The sequence below is a fragment of the Macrotis lagotis genome, chromosome 1 (genome assembly GCF_037893015.1).
Source record: "Macrotis lagotis isolate mMagLag1 chromosome 1, bilby.v1.9.chrom.fasta, whole genome shotgun sequence".
Taxonomy (NCBI): Eukaryota; Metazoa; Chordata; class Mammalia; order Peramelemorphia; family Peramelidae; genus Macrotis; species Macrotis lagotis.
The window spans coordinates 586,879,629-586,897,706 of NC_133658.1; the positions used below are offsets into that span (position 1 = coordinate 586,879,629).

At 35.1% G+C, this 18,078-nt stretch overlaps 1 long non-coding RNA gene across 1 annotated transcript in view; it reads right to left on the reverse strand.

Annotated features, from left to right (window-relative positions):
• Nucleotides 1–1,145: 1,145 nt before the first annotated feature.
• The window catches only part of LOC141507297 (uncharacterized), an 81,327-nt gene continuing 64,394 nt past the window's right edge, over nt 1,146–18,078 (reverse strand). Inside the window, exon 4 of the long non-coding RNA XR_012474116.1 lies at nt 1,146–3,530. This is a non-coding gene — a long non-coding RNA (uncharacterized LOC141507297). The remainder of the gene's footprint in view (nt 3,531–18,078) is intronic.

Sequence of the window (18,078 nt, forward strand, 5' to 3'; positions counted from 1 at the left end):
TAGCTACTTACTTGAATTTAACTCTTTGTTAAGGTGAGCTCTTTTTCCATGGTGGAGGATTTACTGTTCCAAGGGTTTTGAGGGATTTTGCAGCTATTTTTAAGGACACCCCCAGGGATCTCAATTCCTTCAAAAGTCGTATGAAAGGCTCTAACTGCTATCCTAGCCTATGATCTGATCTGTGGATGACCACAACCACTCCCTTCTACCCTGAAACCATGAGGAAAGTCCCTGTTCAGCTTTAGGCCCTAAGTTCTGTTATGCTTCTGCTTTTCCTTCTGGAATTAGGGTCCCAGACTATGATCTAGATCTGAGTAGGGGCAAAGCCACAGAGTCCTGCCTAAGGGATAGCAGAGAGACCTCTACATTCTCTCCATAGCCTCTTTATTGTCAATTGGCTGAGCACCCTGGAAGCAATTGCAGGTGTCTCCCTGCCAGATGGCTCTGCATGTCTGCTCTTGGGCCCCTGGGGATGGGTTTGAACTGAGTTCTGAGCTTGACTGGTCTCTGTGATTGCTCTGGTACAGCAGAGTTTTTCTGCCAAGCTTCCAAATTGTCCTTTGCAATCCTTGGCTAAGAAGTCTGAAAACCCGCTGCTCCTCCCCAGTTTCCACGAACCCAGGCACCCCCATAAACCCAGGGGCCTCATGGACTGTTTTTGGATGATTGGAGCTGGTTTGCTCTGGCATGGCTGTGCTGTGGGCCCTTTCTAACCCTTTGTAAAAGACCTTTCCATTTTCCAAGATGTCTTGGGTTAGAGAATTGTTTCACTCAGACTTTTAGTGGGTTCTGCCACTCTAGAATTTGACTAGAATGATTATTTAAAGATATTTGTCATTGTCTGGGGGAGACCTTGTGGGAATTTCTGCCCTTACTCTACTATCTTGGCTCCATCCCTTATAAATGTTCGAAGAGATGAACTACGAATGACTGTCTCAGCAGGTGGACTATCTTAGTATGTGGAGAAGCCCTAGAATGTGAAATTCAGCCAAGATATCTGTTATCCAAGTAATGTAGGGGTTTGATGAATAGTACTAGCATAGGAGTTTCACATTCTGCCTGGGCAAGAGATCTATAACCAGCTATTTCCTATACAAATAGGGACTGGAAATCTGCAACTGGGGTGCAGTGAGGTATAGCAACAACTTCTCTAGAGGACCATCCTAACACTATCTACAGATAATGAGATGGTTCTTTCTGGATTCTAGGTTCTAGGTTTCATGGATAACCTTGGTTTAGTGGTGAATATGATCCAGATTCTATATATTCTGTACCCTCTAGATTCTGGAAAAATCCTTGTTCCTTCTTCCTTTGCTCAACTGCTTCAAATACTTGGGTGTTTCCAATTAGGTCATATCACCTTCCCTTGACCATTAAAGAATGCAGGATAAATGATAGAGTATTTTGCATCTTTAGCCCTTCTCATTCTATTCTAAAGCCCCTTTAAAGTCCTAGAACAGGGCTTCTCAGGATTAACAGTTTGATGACTATTGAAGCCTAAAAAGGAGCAAGTGCTTGTGTTAATTTATTCATATATAGTTTTAATAGTCTTTTATTTTATATCATATCCACTTTTAATAAATTCTTCCCCTCACCCACTCATAAAAATATTTCAATATTTCCATCCTACCTATAAAATAAAGATCATATTCTTCAGCCTGACTCATTAAACACCCAATAATTTTTCTTAACTATCATCATTGTTAACTCCACTGCTTCTCAGTGTGAACCTTCTATTTCAGTCAGTTTGATCTCATTATCACACAAACACAACATGATTACTCATTCCTCTGTGCTTGTGTCCATGTCATTCATTCCACACACATGGAATGTCCCCTTCTTTTCATCTATTTGTCTAAAGCTATGTAATTGGCATAGTGAATTGAGCATTGAGACTGTAGTTTAGAAAACCTGAGCTCAAATCCAGCCTCAGACATTTGCTAGCTGTGTGACCCTGTGCAAGTGACTTAACCCTATTTGCCTCAATTTCTTCATCTGGAGAAGAAAATAGCAAACTACTCCAGAACCTTTTCCAAAAAATAAAAACACAAACAAGATCACAAAGTGTCAGACAAGTCTGAAATGAATGAACAACAAACTAAATCCCACCCAATCATTTAAAGTGCAATTTAAGCCTACTTCCTTTTATGAAGTCTTACCTCCCATTGATCATTTTTCAACTCACATTATAGCTTTCCTTATTTGAATGCTCCAGGATTATTGATTATGACTTTCATTTTTTTTACTAATCTATTTTAATACCTATTTCAAATTCATTTTTGTTTCCTGGTCTAAATATTTCTCATGGAAAGGAACTTTACAATTTCTCCTATGTAGTGGTCACCCCTTCACAGTGCCAAGGCTGCTAGGTGTTACTGAGGAAGACCTGAGCTCAAATCCAACCACAGATACTTAGTTTTGTGACCTCAGTAATCTTTTTTTTAAGTACATAACACATTTGATATGTTATTTTCAAAATTGTCCTGCTTGACTGTTTCCTTCGGAACTTCCTTCAGTTCTCCTCTATGTATTTTTTTAAGATGTAAAATGGAAGGAAGTCTTGTTGCTATCTCCTCTCTTCCTCTGGAATCTTTCTCCTTGTAACAAATAAAAATAGTTAAGTAGATCTTGAATCTTGAGATTAGAAAAAGGTTTTAAAAAGTTGTGGGGAAATAAGTAATTCATCATGTTAAAATTCTATCAGTTTCCTAAATTATAAAATGAAAATCATAATAACACCTAACTTCCAGGATTATTGTGAGAATCAAATGGGATAAAAACTACAAAGTGTTGAGCACAATGACAGGTATATTGACATGTTACAAAATATCTATTCCCTTTTCCTTTCCAAGGAAAATCAAAAATATTAAATCAACACGTGTTTAAATCATTCAGATCAATAGCATTCTCATTCTGATCCTCTGGTTGCCAATGCTGTTAAAATTATAAAGATTTTCCGCTTCATTCTGCTGGACCTCATCAACAATAGTTCTGTTTTTCTTCCCCAATAGGTAAGTTTGGTAAGATCTGGAAGCAAAAGGAAATGAAAGGCTTAATTGTATCTTCTTCAGTTAGTCAGGCAATCCTGAGATGAAAATAAGTTTACTGGTGCATAAAGGGCACAGCTGCTCAACAACACTCTCTCTTACCCTCATACTTTTTGTCTCCCACAAATTATATATTTAGCTCAAGCATGAAGATAAATATTTTCTATCTCTAAATTTCCCACATGATATTTCTGTGTTAAAGCTATTTTATTAAACTAGCCAATATATTTTATTTTATTACCCTGAATTTACTTAACACCAAAAAAGAACATACTCATATAAAAAGTGAAAAAGAAAAATCTATGTGTAAATATCCTCGTATTACATATATCTTCCTTTTTTAAAGTACATAATTCAATATATTATTTTCAAAACTGTCCTGCTTGATTGTGTTTCTTTCTGAACTTTCTTCAGTTCTCTTCTAAGATGTACAGTGGGAAGAAACCTTGTTGCTGATTCCTCTCTTCCCCTGGAATCTTTCTCCTGAAATTAAAAAAAAAAAATTGCAACAAATAAGCATATAAATATTGAATCTTGAGTTTAGAAACACTGCAAAAAAGTTATGGGGAAATGATGTGGTAGAGCTAAGACTGAATTTATAAGTAATTCAGCATCCTAGAATAATATCTCACATGCATGTCTCCTTTTCTCTTTGCCTCCTTTGATAATTGTAATATTTCTTCTATCCATTTCTCCATATATACATATATATATATGTATATATATATATATATATACATATATATATATATATATATATATTATTTTCTCACCTAAAGAAGTATAAATCTGTGCTGGTCTGAGATACCAAATACACAGAGTTCCCTAATTCAGTTACACAATGTTCAGGATTACATGATAAAGCATAAAGAATAACAAAAACTAAGGAAAATACAGTCCCAGATGCTCTTGGTGTTTGTCTAGGGAGAAAAATAAGGCATGAAAATATAACTAACAATATACAACTTTTACATGAAAAAGGGTATTGTCAAAAAAGTGCTAACAAGTTGAAAGAAAGGATAGAATACTTCTAGTTTAGGTAATAAAAGGTTTAATCCTTTCCTCTGCTTCTATCTTACATTATATAAGGATTCTTTCCAGAATTTGAAAGGGGGGGGGACAATCAATTCATCAATATATATTAGTATCATTTCTCTATCCCCTCATATTACATATATGTAAATGATATGCCATTGCCAGAGAAGAAGAATGTATCACTAAATTGTCAAAACATTTAGAATCTAATTAAACATGTTCCATTTTGGGTCAGATATTGTGGATTCTTCATGCCAGGGGCATAAATAAAATTGATAATGAATTTATAGCAAAAGGCAGCAAGGCAACAATATGTCCAGAAAGCCCAATATAACCATGGTTTCTCTTTAAAATCCAACCATTAAATTATTTGTTCTTTATCTTACCTTAGTTTGATTTCATGTCTGTCCTAGTCCTGACTCATTTACATATTTATGTTCACAAACCTTCAGTCCTATACATAACTATTGATGGTAGGCTGTTTCCTTCTCCCTTTCTTTCTTGTCCCTCCCTTTGCTCTTTCCTCTCCCCAATCCCCTGCATTCTTTTATCCCTCTTCTCATTTTTAGTCCTTCTTTTTCTCTCTCCCACCCTCCTTTGCCTCTTTCAGTCTTTTTTTTTCTTTCATTCCTTCTTTCATTTTTAAATTAAGCTTTTGGACTACCAGTCACACACCAGTTCTCCCAAATGTCCTGCCTCTCTATCAACTCCCCTCCCCACCCCCACCAACACCACCATCACTGTGATGTTTACCTGGCATAACTGTACTTGACTTGTAGACAAACTATCCTGGATATCTTCTTTCCACCCCACTGAATTGCTCAACTGAACTCATACCAAGTACCAAAATTCTTAGTGACATCTCTCCTTCCCTTTTTCCTTCTTTTCTATTTTCTAGTATTATATAAAACTTTGTTCCACTGGAAAACCCTGGCAAAACTCCTCATTTCCCTTGGCATCCTAGAAGAAAGGCAAATCAAACAGCACAATTAACTCAGCAAACAATACAATTAAGTCCTGCTCCCTCTGTACTCTGCAAGCTGAAACCAAATAAACACCTCACAGAACATATGGAGAAATCAGATCATAGGGAGGGATTTTATGTACAGTTCATCTTTCCTACTCAGACTTTAGGAGAACTCAGAATATTTAACATATGTCTATCTAACCAGCTTCCCTTGGGCCTTTTACTGAGTCCTGCACAATGAAGAAACCACCATTACAGGATCAGGGTTAAGATCAAAGATCATTTTGACTCTGGTTTTTGGCAGAATTGTCTGCATAAACAAAAAAGTTTAAGAGTTTGTTCTCCTACTCCCTCTAGGCTCACCAAGAATAAGAATTCTGATATATACATACATATATGTGTGTGTGTGTATTATACACATACATGTATATATGTATGTGTGTGTGTATATATATAAATAGAGATATTGATAGTTGAATCTGTCTATCTATCTATCTGTCTGCCTATCTTATCTATCTATCCACATAGACACACAGATAGATATCAGTATAGATACTGGCAAAACTGTGAAGGAGAAAATCTACCTGACTAAATGCTAAGATTTTCTTTATTATCCAGGAGTTCAATATATCTTTCATCCTCCCAGATCAGTGCTGGAAATTTGTTTGATACTTAAGAAGAAATTGAAATTCATCTAGAATCTTGATGTGCAATAAGAAGTATAGTCATTACAGGAATAAGAGATTGAAATGACCTATTAAGTTATCTTGTCCATCCCCTATCAATCCAAGATTGTTCCCTGAAGTGCTTTGTGCCATTCATTTTTAAATAACTATAGCAATGGGTTTTCTATCACAGTACTCCTCATGAGAGTTGATACTAATAGACCTCATTCCTTGGAAATGTTCCCCAAGATTCAACCTAATTTCTTGGTTTCACACACTGCTCTTTGTACCATCCTTAATGATTCCTACAACTCTTACAGATTTCACTCTGTTGGGTACTTAGTGATAGTAGGTGGTTTCATACCATATGTAATTCTTTCTTATCATATATATTGGGTGGCTGTTTGATTTGATTTGATATTTGCTATGCTTATGGAATATTAGACTTTCTCAGAAAGACTGAAAGACAGCCAGCAACTAGGTTAACATTCTGCAAAAATAGTCAACCAAATGGTTTTTAAAAAGTTCAGCAGAAAGGATTTGGATTAGATATCAGCTCATCTTTCTGAGATTGTCTAGTAAGAGATAAGATATTTTTAAATTTTTTGAAATCTTAGAAATCATCCAGTCTAAATCCTTCATTTTTCAGGCAAGGCAAAAAAGGATAGTATGAAAGAAACTTTAATTGATTAATCAATTGGTACACAATAAGTGATAAATTAAGCTGCTTCAAGTCATGGATCACTGATAGGCCTTCAAGCAGAAGCTACCCAGGACATTATAGAAGAGATTCAAACTTTAGGTTAGGATTAGACAGATGATAAATACTCAGATTGTCCAATTCAAGAGAAAAGAGAGGGGAGGAGAAGGGAAAGGGGAAAAAAGTGGAGAAGGAAAGAAAGAGAAAAGGGTGATGGAGAAAGAGAATGTGGCTGAAATGGTCAGGAAAGGTTTTATCTATATGTACTAAATGAGGAAATCAATTCAGTAAATTTAAATGACTAATCAGTGTGATGGCCAGCCTTGCATTGTTATTTACAGTGCAAAAAAACCATTCAGATTAGATGCTTGAGGGGAATGACTAGTCTGTTTTGTCAAAATAAAAGTGATAGGAAGGACACAGAAGTGATGGACAGGTTGACAATTTCTCAAATTTGTGGGTAGTGTTATACAGCTGTTCTTGGTTGCTATGTCAATTTTCAGTCATATCAGAGACTTCATGAATGTAGTTAGTATTTTCTTTGCAGAGACACTGGAGTGGTTGGCATTTCCTTGTTCAGCTCATTTTACAGATGAGCAAACTGAGCCAATCAGGGCTAAATGATTTGCCCAAAGTCACACAAATAGTGTCTGAAGCTGGATTTGAACTTGATAAGAGGAATCTTCCTGATTTCAGGTCCAGTGTTTCTATCTACCTTGCTACTTAACTGCCCTCTTAGTTGATAGAGTAATTTATTTGGCTACTTCCAAAAGCAAACAAGATTCTGATATGATAACTATTTATATGGTCCAAAAGTGTTCAAGATCCCAGTTTCTTAGAAGGACAAGTGATCTTTTAACAACAAAGATTAAGGTGTACCAGATATGTGATGTACTTAGATGTATGAGACTGTACAAGTCTGATTGCTAAGACTAGTCTAGTATGTACCTACCTTCTGTCTACAGAAGTACATAATCTAGTGAACCAAATTTCTAATAGTGGATTATAGCTATCCTCAAAGAGTTCCTGTAAGGATGGGTTATGATCTTTCTCTAAGTTTCTCCCATTTGTGTACCCCTGATGTTACTACCAATTAGATGGAGTGACATTTGACCTTGTCCTAATATGATAGTTAAGCTTATCTCCATCTAGAAAGATAAGAAGGATATTCTCCACCTCCGGACTCTAATTAACATAACCAAGAAATTATTCTACACTCTGTTATCTTTATCAGTTGAGAATCCCTCTTACATTGAGTTAAAAGAATCAATGAAATGTGCAAATTTAGTATGAACAATTCCTAAACACCTTTATTGAATCAATTCATCAATGAAAGATCTATACGAGGTTTAAAGAATAAGGTGCCTCAGTCATTAGCTGAAATCAAATAAAAATATGTTAATGACTTCCAGCCAAGATTGTGGAGAGAAAACAAGCACAGTTAGAAACAATTGAATCTTCATCTCATCAGACTTGGCTTAAGGTTAACTTACACACACACACACACACACACACACACACACACACACACGCATGCACACACACACACACACACACACACACACACACACACACTCGGTTAACTTAAAAAAATCTTGCCTTTCAAGTATAAAAAAGGGGAAAAGGAGAAAAGGGGAGGGGGACAAAAAAGGGAACTAGCAGAAGGAGGAGAAGGAAAAAGGGGAAAAGGGAAAGGGAAAGAAAGGAGTGGGGTGATGTAGGAGAACAAACACACTGAAAGGGATGGTATTCAGAAACAAAATGCTGGGGAATATGGATAAAGGGGCAAAAGGGGAAAAATACAAACAGAGGGAAGATAGCATGGAAGGCAATAAAGAGTTTGAATGTGAATGGGATGAACTCTCCCATAAAATGTAAGGGAATAGCAGAGTGGATTAAAAAACAGAATCTTACAATATGCTGCTTAAAAGAAACTCAATTGAAGCAGAGAGATAAACATAGAGTAAAAGTAAAACGTTGGATCAAAATATATTTTCCTTCACCTGAAGTGAAAAAAAAAACAGAGGTGGAAATCCTCATCTCAGAAAAAGCAACTGCAAAAATAGATAGTGTTAAAAGAAATACAGAAGGAAACTGTATCCTCCTAAAAGGTACTATAGATGATAAAGTGATTCAACGCTAAATATGTATGCATCCAATGGAATAGCATCCAAATTCTTAGAGGAGAAGCTGAAGGAACTACAGGAAGACATAGACAGCAAAAGTCTACTAGTGGGAGACTTCAACCTCTTTCTCTCAGATTTAGATAAATCATAAAATAAAAAAGAAAGAAATTAAGGATGTAAATAGATTGTTAGAAAACCTAGATATGATAGACTTATAGAAGGAATTGAATGGGGATAGAAATGAATATACCTTTTTTGTGCAGTTCATGGCACTTACACAAAAATTGACCATGTACTAGGGCATAAAACCTAAAAATAAATTGGAGAAAGGCAAAAATAGTGAATACATCTTTCTCAGATCAAAATGCAATGAAAATCATATGCAATATTGGGCTAGGGAGATATAGACCTAGAACTAATTGGAAACTGAATAACCTCATTTTAAAGAATGAGTGGATCAAACAACAAATTATAAAAAGAATTAATTATTTTATCCTCGATAATGACAATAATGAAACAACTTGCCAAAACCTATGGGATTCACTCAAAGTAGCTGTCATGGGATATATTTTATCTTTAAATGCTTACATTAATAAATTAGAGAAAGAAGAAATCAATGAACTAAATATGCAACTAAAAATAAGAGAAAAAACAAATTACAAACCCCCAATTAAATACCAAATTAGAAATTCTAAAACTTTAAGGAGAAATGAATAAAATCCAAAGCAAAATAAACTAATGAATTAATAAATAAACCCAAGAATTGGTTTTATGAGAAAAAAACAAAATTAATAAACCTCTGGTCAATTTGATTTAAAAAAAGTAAGAAGAAAACCAAATTGCTAGTATCATAAATGACAAAGGTGAACTCACCACCAGTAAGGAAGAAATTAAAGTAATAATTTAGAATTATTTTGCCCAAATCTATGCCAATAAATTTGACAATGTAAGTGAAGTGGATAAATATTTACAAAAATATAAGTTTCCCAGGTTATATGAAGAAGAGATTAAATACCTAAACAACCCTATCTCAGAAAAAGAAATTCAACAAGCTGTCATTGAACTGCCTAAGAAAAAATCTCCAGGGCCTGATGGATTGAAAAGTGAATTCTACCAAACATTTAAGGAATAATTGGCTCCAATTCTATATAAACTCTTTGGAAAAATAGCTAAAGACAGAACTCTTGCCTTACCCTTTCTATGACACCAATATGGTGCTGATACCTAAACCAAGAAGTGTTAAAACAGAGAAAGAAAATTATAGAGCTATCTCCTTGATGACTATAGATGCAAAAATCTTAAATAAAATCTTAGCAAAATGATTACAAGTTATCACTAGGATAATACATTTTGATCAATTAGGATTTATCCCAGGAGTGCAGGGTTGGTTCAATATTAGGAAAACTGTTAGTATACTCAATTATATCAACAACAAACCTATCAGAAAATATATGATTAAATCACTAGATGCTGAAAAATTTTTGACAAAATACAGCACCCATTCCTACTAAAAGCACTAGAGTGTAGGAATAAATGGACTGCTCCTTAGAATAATAAGCAGTATCTATCTGAACCCATCAACAAGTATTACATTCAATAGGGAGAGGCTAGAGTCATTCCCAATAAGATCAGGGGTGAAACAAAGATGCTCATTTTCACCACTACTATTCAATATCATATTAGAAATGTTAGCTTCAGCAATAAGAGAAGAAAAAGGGGCAGCTAGGTGGCACAGTGAATAGAGCACTGGCCCTGGAGTCAGGAGTACCTGAGTTCAAATCCAACCTCAGACACTTAATAGTTACCTAGCTGTGTGGCCTTGGGCAAGCCACTTAACCCCATTTCCTTGTAAAAAACCTAAAATGATAAGAAAAAGAAATTGGAGGAATTAGAATTGGGAAGAAAGAGACAAAACTCTGACTCTTTGCAGATGACATGATGGTATACCTAGAGAATCACAAGAAATCATTTAAAAAACTACAGTAAACAATTAGCAATTGCAGGATATAAAATAAACCCTCATTAATGCTTAACTTTTCTATATATGACTAGAAAAATACGGCAGGAAGATCTAGAAAGAGAAATCCCATTCAAAATAACCTCAGACAATATAAAATACCTGGAAGTCTATTTGCCAAGGCAAACTCAGAAAGTTTTTGAAAACAATTACAAAACACTTCTCACACAAATAATATCAGATTTAAATAACCAGGCAAATATCAACTGCTCATGGATAGGTCACACTAATATAATAAAAATAACAATTCTACCAAAAACTAAACTACCTCTTTAGTGCCCTGCCAATCAAAATTCCAAAAAATTACTTTAATGAGTTAGGAAAAGTTGCAAGTAAATCCATATGGAGAAATTAAAAGTCAAGAATTTCCAAGGATTCAATGAAAAAAAAGTGTAAAAGAAGGTGGCTTAGTCCTACCAAATCTAAAATTATATTATAAAGCATCAGTCATCAAAACTATCTGGTATTGGCTAAGAAATAAAGTGGTGGATCAGTGGAATAGACTGGGGACAATAGCAGGAAATGATTATAGTAATCTGCTGTTTGATAAATGCTAAGAGCCCAACTATTGGGATAAAAATTCTCTCTTTGATAAAAACTCTTGGTAAAATTGAAAGTTAGTTGGAAGAAACTTAGATTAGACCAACACCTCATACCCCATACTAAGATAAGATCAAAATGATACAGGATTTAGACAAAACAAATATTATAAGCAAATTGGAAGATCAAGGAGTAATTTACCTGTCAGATCTATGGAACCAGAAGCAGTTTATGACTAAGGAAGAGATGGAGAACATCAATAAAAACAAACTAGATGATTTTGATTACATTAAATTAAAAAGCTTTTACACAGACAAAACCACTGTAACCAAGATCAAAAGAAATGTAGTAAACTGGGAAACAATCTTTACAACTAGTATTTCTGACAAAGGACTCATTTCTGAAATATACAGAGAACTGAGTCAAATTTTTTAAAAAAGTCATTTCCCAATTGACAAATGGTCAAAGGATATGTAAATACAATTTATGGCTGAGGAAAACAAAGTGATGCATAGTCATATGAAAAATTGCTCTAAATCATTATTAGAAAAATGCAAATTAAAGCATCTCTGAGATACCACCTTATACCTCTCAAACTGATCAATATGGCCATAAAGGACAATGATCAATGTTGGAAGGGTTGTGGGAAATCTAGGACACTAATACATTGTTGGTGGAGCTGTGAACTCATCCAACCTTTCTGGAGAGCAATTTGGAATTTTTTCCAAAAGGGCAGCCAAAATGTGCATACCCTTTGACCCAGCAATATTACTACTGGGTCTATGCCCTGAAGAGATGATGAAAAAGGGTTAAAACATCACTTGTACAAAGATTTTCATAGCAGCCCTGTTTGTGATGGCAAAGAATTGGAAATCAAGTAAATGTCCTTCAATTGGTTAATGGCTTAGCAAACTGTGGTATATGTATGTCCTGAAACATTATTGCTCTATTAGAAACCAGGAAGGATGGGGATTCAGGAAAGCCTGGAGGGATTTGCATGAACTGATGCTGAGTGAGATGAGCAGAACCAAAAAAACATTGTACACCCTAACAGCACCATGGGAATGATGATCAATCTTGATGGACTTGCTCATTGCATCAGTGCAACAATCAGGGACACTTTGGAACTGTCTGTGACAGAGAATACCACTTGTACCCAGCAAAAGAACTGTGGAGTTTGAACAAAGACCAAGGACTATTAATTTAGGAAAAAACTGATATCTTATTGTCTCTTCTTGCTATCTCTTATACTTTATATTTCTTCCTTAAGGATATCATTTCTCTCTCATCACATTCAATTTGGATCAATGTATACCATGGATACCATGTAAAGACTGGCAAATTGCATTATGTGGGGGTGGGAGGATGGAAGTAAGATTAGGAGAAAAATTGTAAAACTCAAAATAAATAAAATCTTTAAAAAATATGTTGACATTGATTAATAAAATTAGACATACCTTTAGGCTTCTACATATCAGAAAAGAAGATTCAATAAGAAATATTTCAACAACTCCTCCAAGAGTCAAATTTCACCAGCATTTTCTGAATCTTTTTTACCTGTCTCAGAAGGCTGCAAGAAGCAAGCATAAGTAATCCCAGAGGGAATGTCACACTTCCCTCACTTCCTTGTTATGATTAATGTGTCTGGAAAGAAATTAGATCAATAAAAACAATGTATCCAGCTGGGAAGGGACAAACTATATATATATATATATATATATATATATATATATATATATATATATATATATATATATGGAGACAGAGAGACAGAGAGACAGAGAGAGACAGAGAGAGAGAGAGAGAGAGAGAGAGAGAGAGAGAGAGAGAGAGAGAGAGAAATGGTAGTTTTGGTGAATCTGACTTTTTGCGGTTGAGGATTAAAGATTCAGGGATCAGGGATCTCCAAGGGTCAAAAACTTCAGAGCAAATAGATAGCCACAAACAACTCAGGAGAATTTCATGAGGAATTTGTGAAGGGAGGCAAAGACCTTTTTCCAACTAGGAGTGTGATTTACTTATTTTCTATATATGCTTTCTAAACTTGATCCCACTTTCCCTTATAATCTGTATGGATGTTTTATAACAAGATCCACTCAGAATATACCCACTTCTAAAAGCTAGTTAATTCTGTTGCTGCTGTTTAGTCATTTTCCAGTCATGTCCAACCCATAGTGTCCCCAGTTGGGGTATTCCTAACAAAGATACTGGAGCTATTTGCCATTTCTCCAGTTCATTTTACAGATGAAAAAACAGAGGCAATCAGGGATAAGTGACTTTCCCAGGGTCACACAGCTAATTAGTGTTAGAGGCTAGATTTGAATTCACAGTAAGATGTTTTTGGATGACTCCAGTTTCTGCACTTCATGGAGCCACCTGAGTGCCCTTTGTTATATAATTAATTAATTACTTCTAACCAATAATTGAGGGGAAGTGTACTACCTAGTACTAACCCTTTAGAGTTTTTTCCTAGGATTCTAAAACAAAACAAAAAAATACAGTAAGAGAGTCAACCTGCCCCTGTGAGTGAGACATGAGGACTGAATCCAGAAGGGATGGCATAAAAGAAAAAGTTGTAACAAGTTTTTCATGCAAGAGCACAAAGAAGAATCAATGGACTGGATTTAATAAGATACAATTTGTTAAGAATAAATGTGTAGTCATATCCTTGGATTTAAAAAATCAATTTCACAAATATAAAGATGGAGAAAGTAGAGTTAGACAGCAGTTTGTTTCAGAATAACTTAATGCTTTTAATGGACTGCAAATTCACTGAATCAGTAGTCTAACTTTGTAATCAACAACCAATAGGTTGCATACCTTCAAGGAACAAGTTGATAAGAGTCTTGATGTATTCTGATCTAGTAAACACAAATCTAGAAGATTAGGTTAAGGTCTGGGAAGTTCATTTTAGAAAGGACATTGATAATCTGGATGCAGATGGGCAACTAGATGCAGGTAGGCAACCAGAGTCAAAAATGGTGACTGGTTCATTCTATATAATCAGTGACTTAAAGGAACTAAAAGTCTTTATTTTGAAAAAAGATTTAGAAGGAAATAATGGCTATTTAAAAGTGCATCATGTAGAAGATGAATTAGATTTTTTTCTTTTTTTGCATCAGAGGACAGAACCAGGAATAATGAATAGAAATGGCAAAGAGGCATATTTAGCTTTCATAGAAGGAAAATTTTTACTAATAATTAGAGATATACAAATGTGGCAAAGGCTGCCTCAAGCCACTTCCCTGGAGGTATCCAAGAAAAAAGCTGGTTTGACATAATATGGATTCTTTTTCAATGATTAGTTGAAATAGATGACTATTAATATCCCTTCTAATTCTAGAATTCAGTGATTATGTTTTTCTGTGATTTAAAATCAGTAGTCAGTCAGTAAATGAAATATATGCATTTATTTATTGCCTACTATTTGCCATACACCATACTTAGTGCTAGAGAAACCAAAAAATAAATAAATAAATAAAAGATATTTCCTGCTCCCAAGGAGATTATAGCCTAATGGGAAAGACAATGGATAAACAATTATGCATATACAAGATTTTTACAGGATAAATTAGAATTTATCCCAGAGCAAATCCATTAGCATTAAGAGGGATTTGGAAAAGCTTCTTATACAATGTGGGATTTTAGTTGAGTCTTGAAGGAAGCCAAGAAGTAAAGACAAGGAGGGAGAATTCCAGGAATGGGGACAAACTAGTGAATATATACTGCAAAACATGTAAAAGTTGTGTGAGGCACAGCAAGGAGGTCAGTATCATTGGATCAGAGAGTATATGGGGTGAAAAAGGAAGAAGGGTAGAAGGAAGATAGTTTATAAAGAGTTTTAAATAGAAAAGAGAAATTTCTATACTTTTCTGGAAAAGATAGTCATTGGAGTTTAATTGTTTAAATGAGATTTTATTTTCCCTAATTAAAGGATAAAACAATTTTTAAACTTTTTGTTTTGAGTTTCAAATTCTATCCTTCCCTCTCTCTCTCTCTTTTCTTCCTCCTCCCTGTGATGTTTTTTAAATAGGACATGATGGCCCAGACCTGGAAGATTGATATGACAGCTGAATGGAAGATGGAATGCAGTGGGGAGAAATTTCAGTCAGGGAGATGAAATAGCATACTATTGTCATAGTCTAGGAGTGAAGAGATGAGAGCTTGCACCAAGATGTTGCCAGTATCAGAGAAGAGAAGATGTATACAAGAGATGTTACAAAGATAAAAAGTGATAGCATTGGGCAACAGATTGCATTTGGGAAGATAAAGGAGAGAGAGAAGTTGAGACACATTGGGTGACATCTTGGTGGACTGGAAAGCTAGTGGTACCCTCTAGATTATAAAGAAATTGGGAAGAGGGGAGGATTTGGGAGTAAAAGATAGTGAATTTAGGTTGGTACATGATTGAGAAAGAAGAAAAGACATATCTAATTAGAAATGTCCACAGGTCATTAGTGAAAAATAAGACTGTAGGTCAAAAAAATTAGGAATAAACACATAGACAAGAGAATAAATAGTATAGAGATCATATTTGAATCTATGGAAGCTAGAAGCTCACCAAGTGAAATAGTATATAGAAAGGGAAGAGAAGATGATCCATGAAAGAGCCCTGAGGGACATTCACTTAGTAGATATGATCATGATGAAGATCAAGCAAAGGAGGATAAGTTTGAGTGGTTGAACAATAGGAGGAGAACAGGAGAGATCAGTATCATGAAAACCTAGAGAGAAGAGAGCATCAAGATGATGAGGGTGAATGACAGTTTCAAAAGCTGTAGAAAAGTCATGAAGGATGAGGATTGAGAGAAGATCATGAGAGTTGGCATTTAAAATATCATAGATAACTTGGAAAAGAGAAATTTAAGTTAGAAGGATGGTGGAAGCTAGACTGCAGAGAATTAAGAATGAAAAGAAGCAATGTGGAGGTATCCACCTGTAAAAGACTTTCTCAAGGAATTTAATCACAAAAAGGAGGAGAGATGTGGGACAATAAATAATGGGAATAGGTGAATTAAGTAGGAATTTTTGATTATGGGAAATGCTGCTACTAATAATATTGTCGGTCCTTCATTATCTTTTTGTTTATTTAGTCCTTCATTTTCAAAGAAGATGCCATGACAAGCAAGCACATGAATTGGATTTGAGTGAGGGGTGTTGCGTTAAGTCACCAACCTCACTTTGTCCTCCTGAACCATGAGTCTAGTGGCCAGATATAAATCAGGATGCCTGGAGATGGTCCTGGATATGAGGCAGTCAGGGTTAAGTGACTTGCCCAAGGTCATCCAGCTAGTTAGAGTCAAGGGTCTAAGGCTGATTTGAACTTCCATCCTTCTGAATCCAAGGCCATTACTCTATCCACTGCATCACCTAGCTGCCCTATAGGAAATACCAGCACAAGTCTGTAGGCAGTAGAGAAGCAGGTAGTAGACAGGGAGAAACTGAAGAGAATGAGAGAATAGAGATGATATAGGGACAATTTGCTGGAAAATATAATTACTTTTTTTTATAAACAAGACAAGGACATCTTCATATAAGAGAGAAATAAAGAATAAATTACTAATAGAAGGCTTCTAGGTGATTTGCAATGAGTATGAGGAGAGAAGAAGGTACTCTCAAGAAATCGTCTCAATGTTTTCAATGAAATATGAGATAAGATTTTTAACTGAGAAAATGAAAGGATGGGGAGCTATGGGAGCTATGAGGAGGAATATGAAGGGTTAAATTTTTATGTATGACTATAACAGAATGCTGTTTTAAGGGAAAGTAATTCAGTCCAACTCAACAGGTTGCAATACAGGAAAAGTAGGTCACAGAATACCTGATAAGCTACATTGTTGTATAAGAGACCTCAGGATAGTCTCAAAAATAAAATGTCTTCCAGATAAGGAAAAAGATTTACATCAATACTATGTCACCTGGGGAACAATGTTTGGTAAAGAAAAGAAGCTACAGTGTTTGATCAAGGAAATAAAATTTAGAGCAATATAGAGGAAATTATGTAATCTTTTGCATGCTTACCTGTATATTCAGCTTACATGTGCATATTCTGTCTAATCAATATGTAGAACAATCCATTAACTTGAGTTAATTTCTATCTCTTGATTTTTACAACCTAACAAATGAAAAGCTGCTACAGTAAGTAAGAGAGTGAATCAGGTGGGCAGTACAGAGGGATTGCCCTGTTGCAGCCATGACTGGATTTGAAATTAATTTACATAAATTAGTAGTGGATTCAGTAAGCACATTTTTGTGGTTTTCTTCAGCTTTGTTCAGCAGTAGATGAGTAGGCACTTAAGTGGGAGATGGTGGAAGTAATCTACAGTTGAGTATTAGCAGAGCAAGATCTCGGAAAGGATATAGGTGCAAGAGACTCCCAAGAAGAGAACTTCATAAAGATGAACTGTTCACAGAGACAAGATGAGAAAAGGAAGAAAGTATAGCCAGAGTCAGATAATAGTATGAGGAAGAACTGAAGGATAGAAGTATTGGAGGTCACAGTAAGGTCAAGAACACAGATGGGTGAAGGCAAGATCAAGTAATCCTGAATAGTACAGGGTCATTAGAAATTTCTTTTAAATATTCCTAATATAGAAAATACACAATATATAGAAATGTATAAAATATTTTCAAAATGGTTTTTTGATTTCTTTGAGTCATCTAGCTGAAATGATAGAAAAATAATAGCTTTGGTAACTGAGTGGAGGATAGACTGAAGTGGAGAGAGATTGGAGGCAGAGAGACCAACCAGTGGGCTGCAGTAATTCAGGGTCTTAATCAGGTTTTCTAAGCTTCCCCTTTCCACCATGGTCTCTAACATTTTCACTGGATATATTTAGAATTTGTAAGTTGCCTCTCCCATTAGAAAGTGCACTTCTTTAACTATAGCAACTTTTTACCTTTCTTTGTGATATATTTTCTTGACTTTTTATATGTGTATATATATATATGGTTGCATACATATTCATGTGTGTATATAAA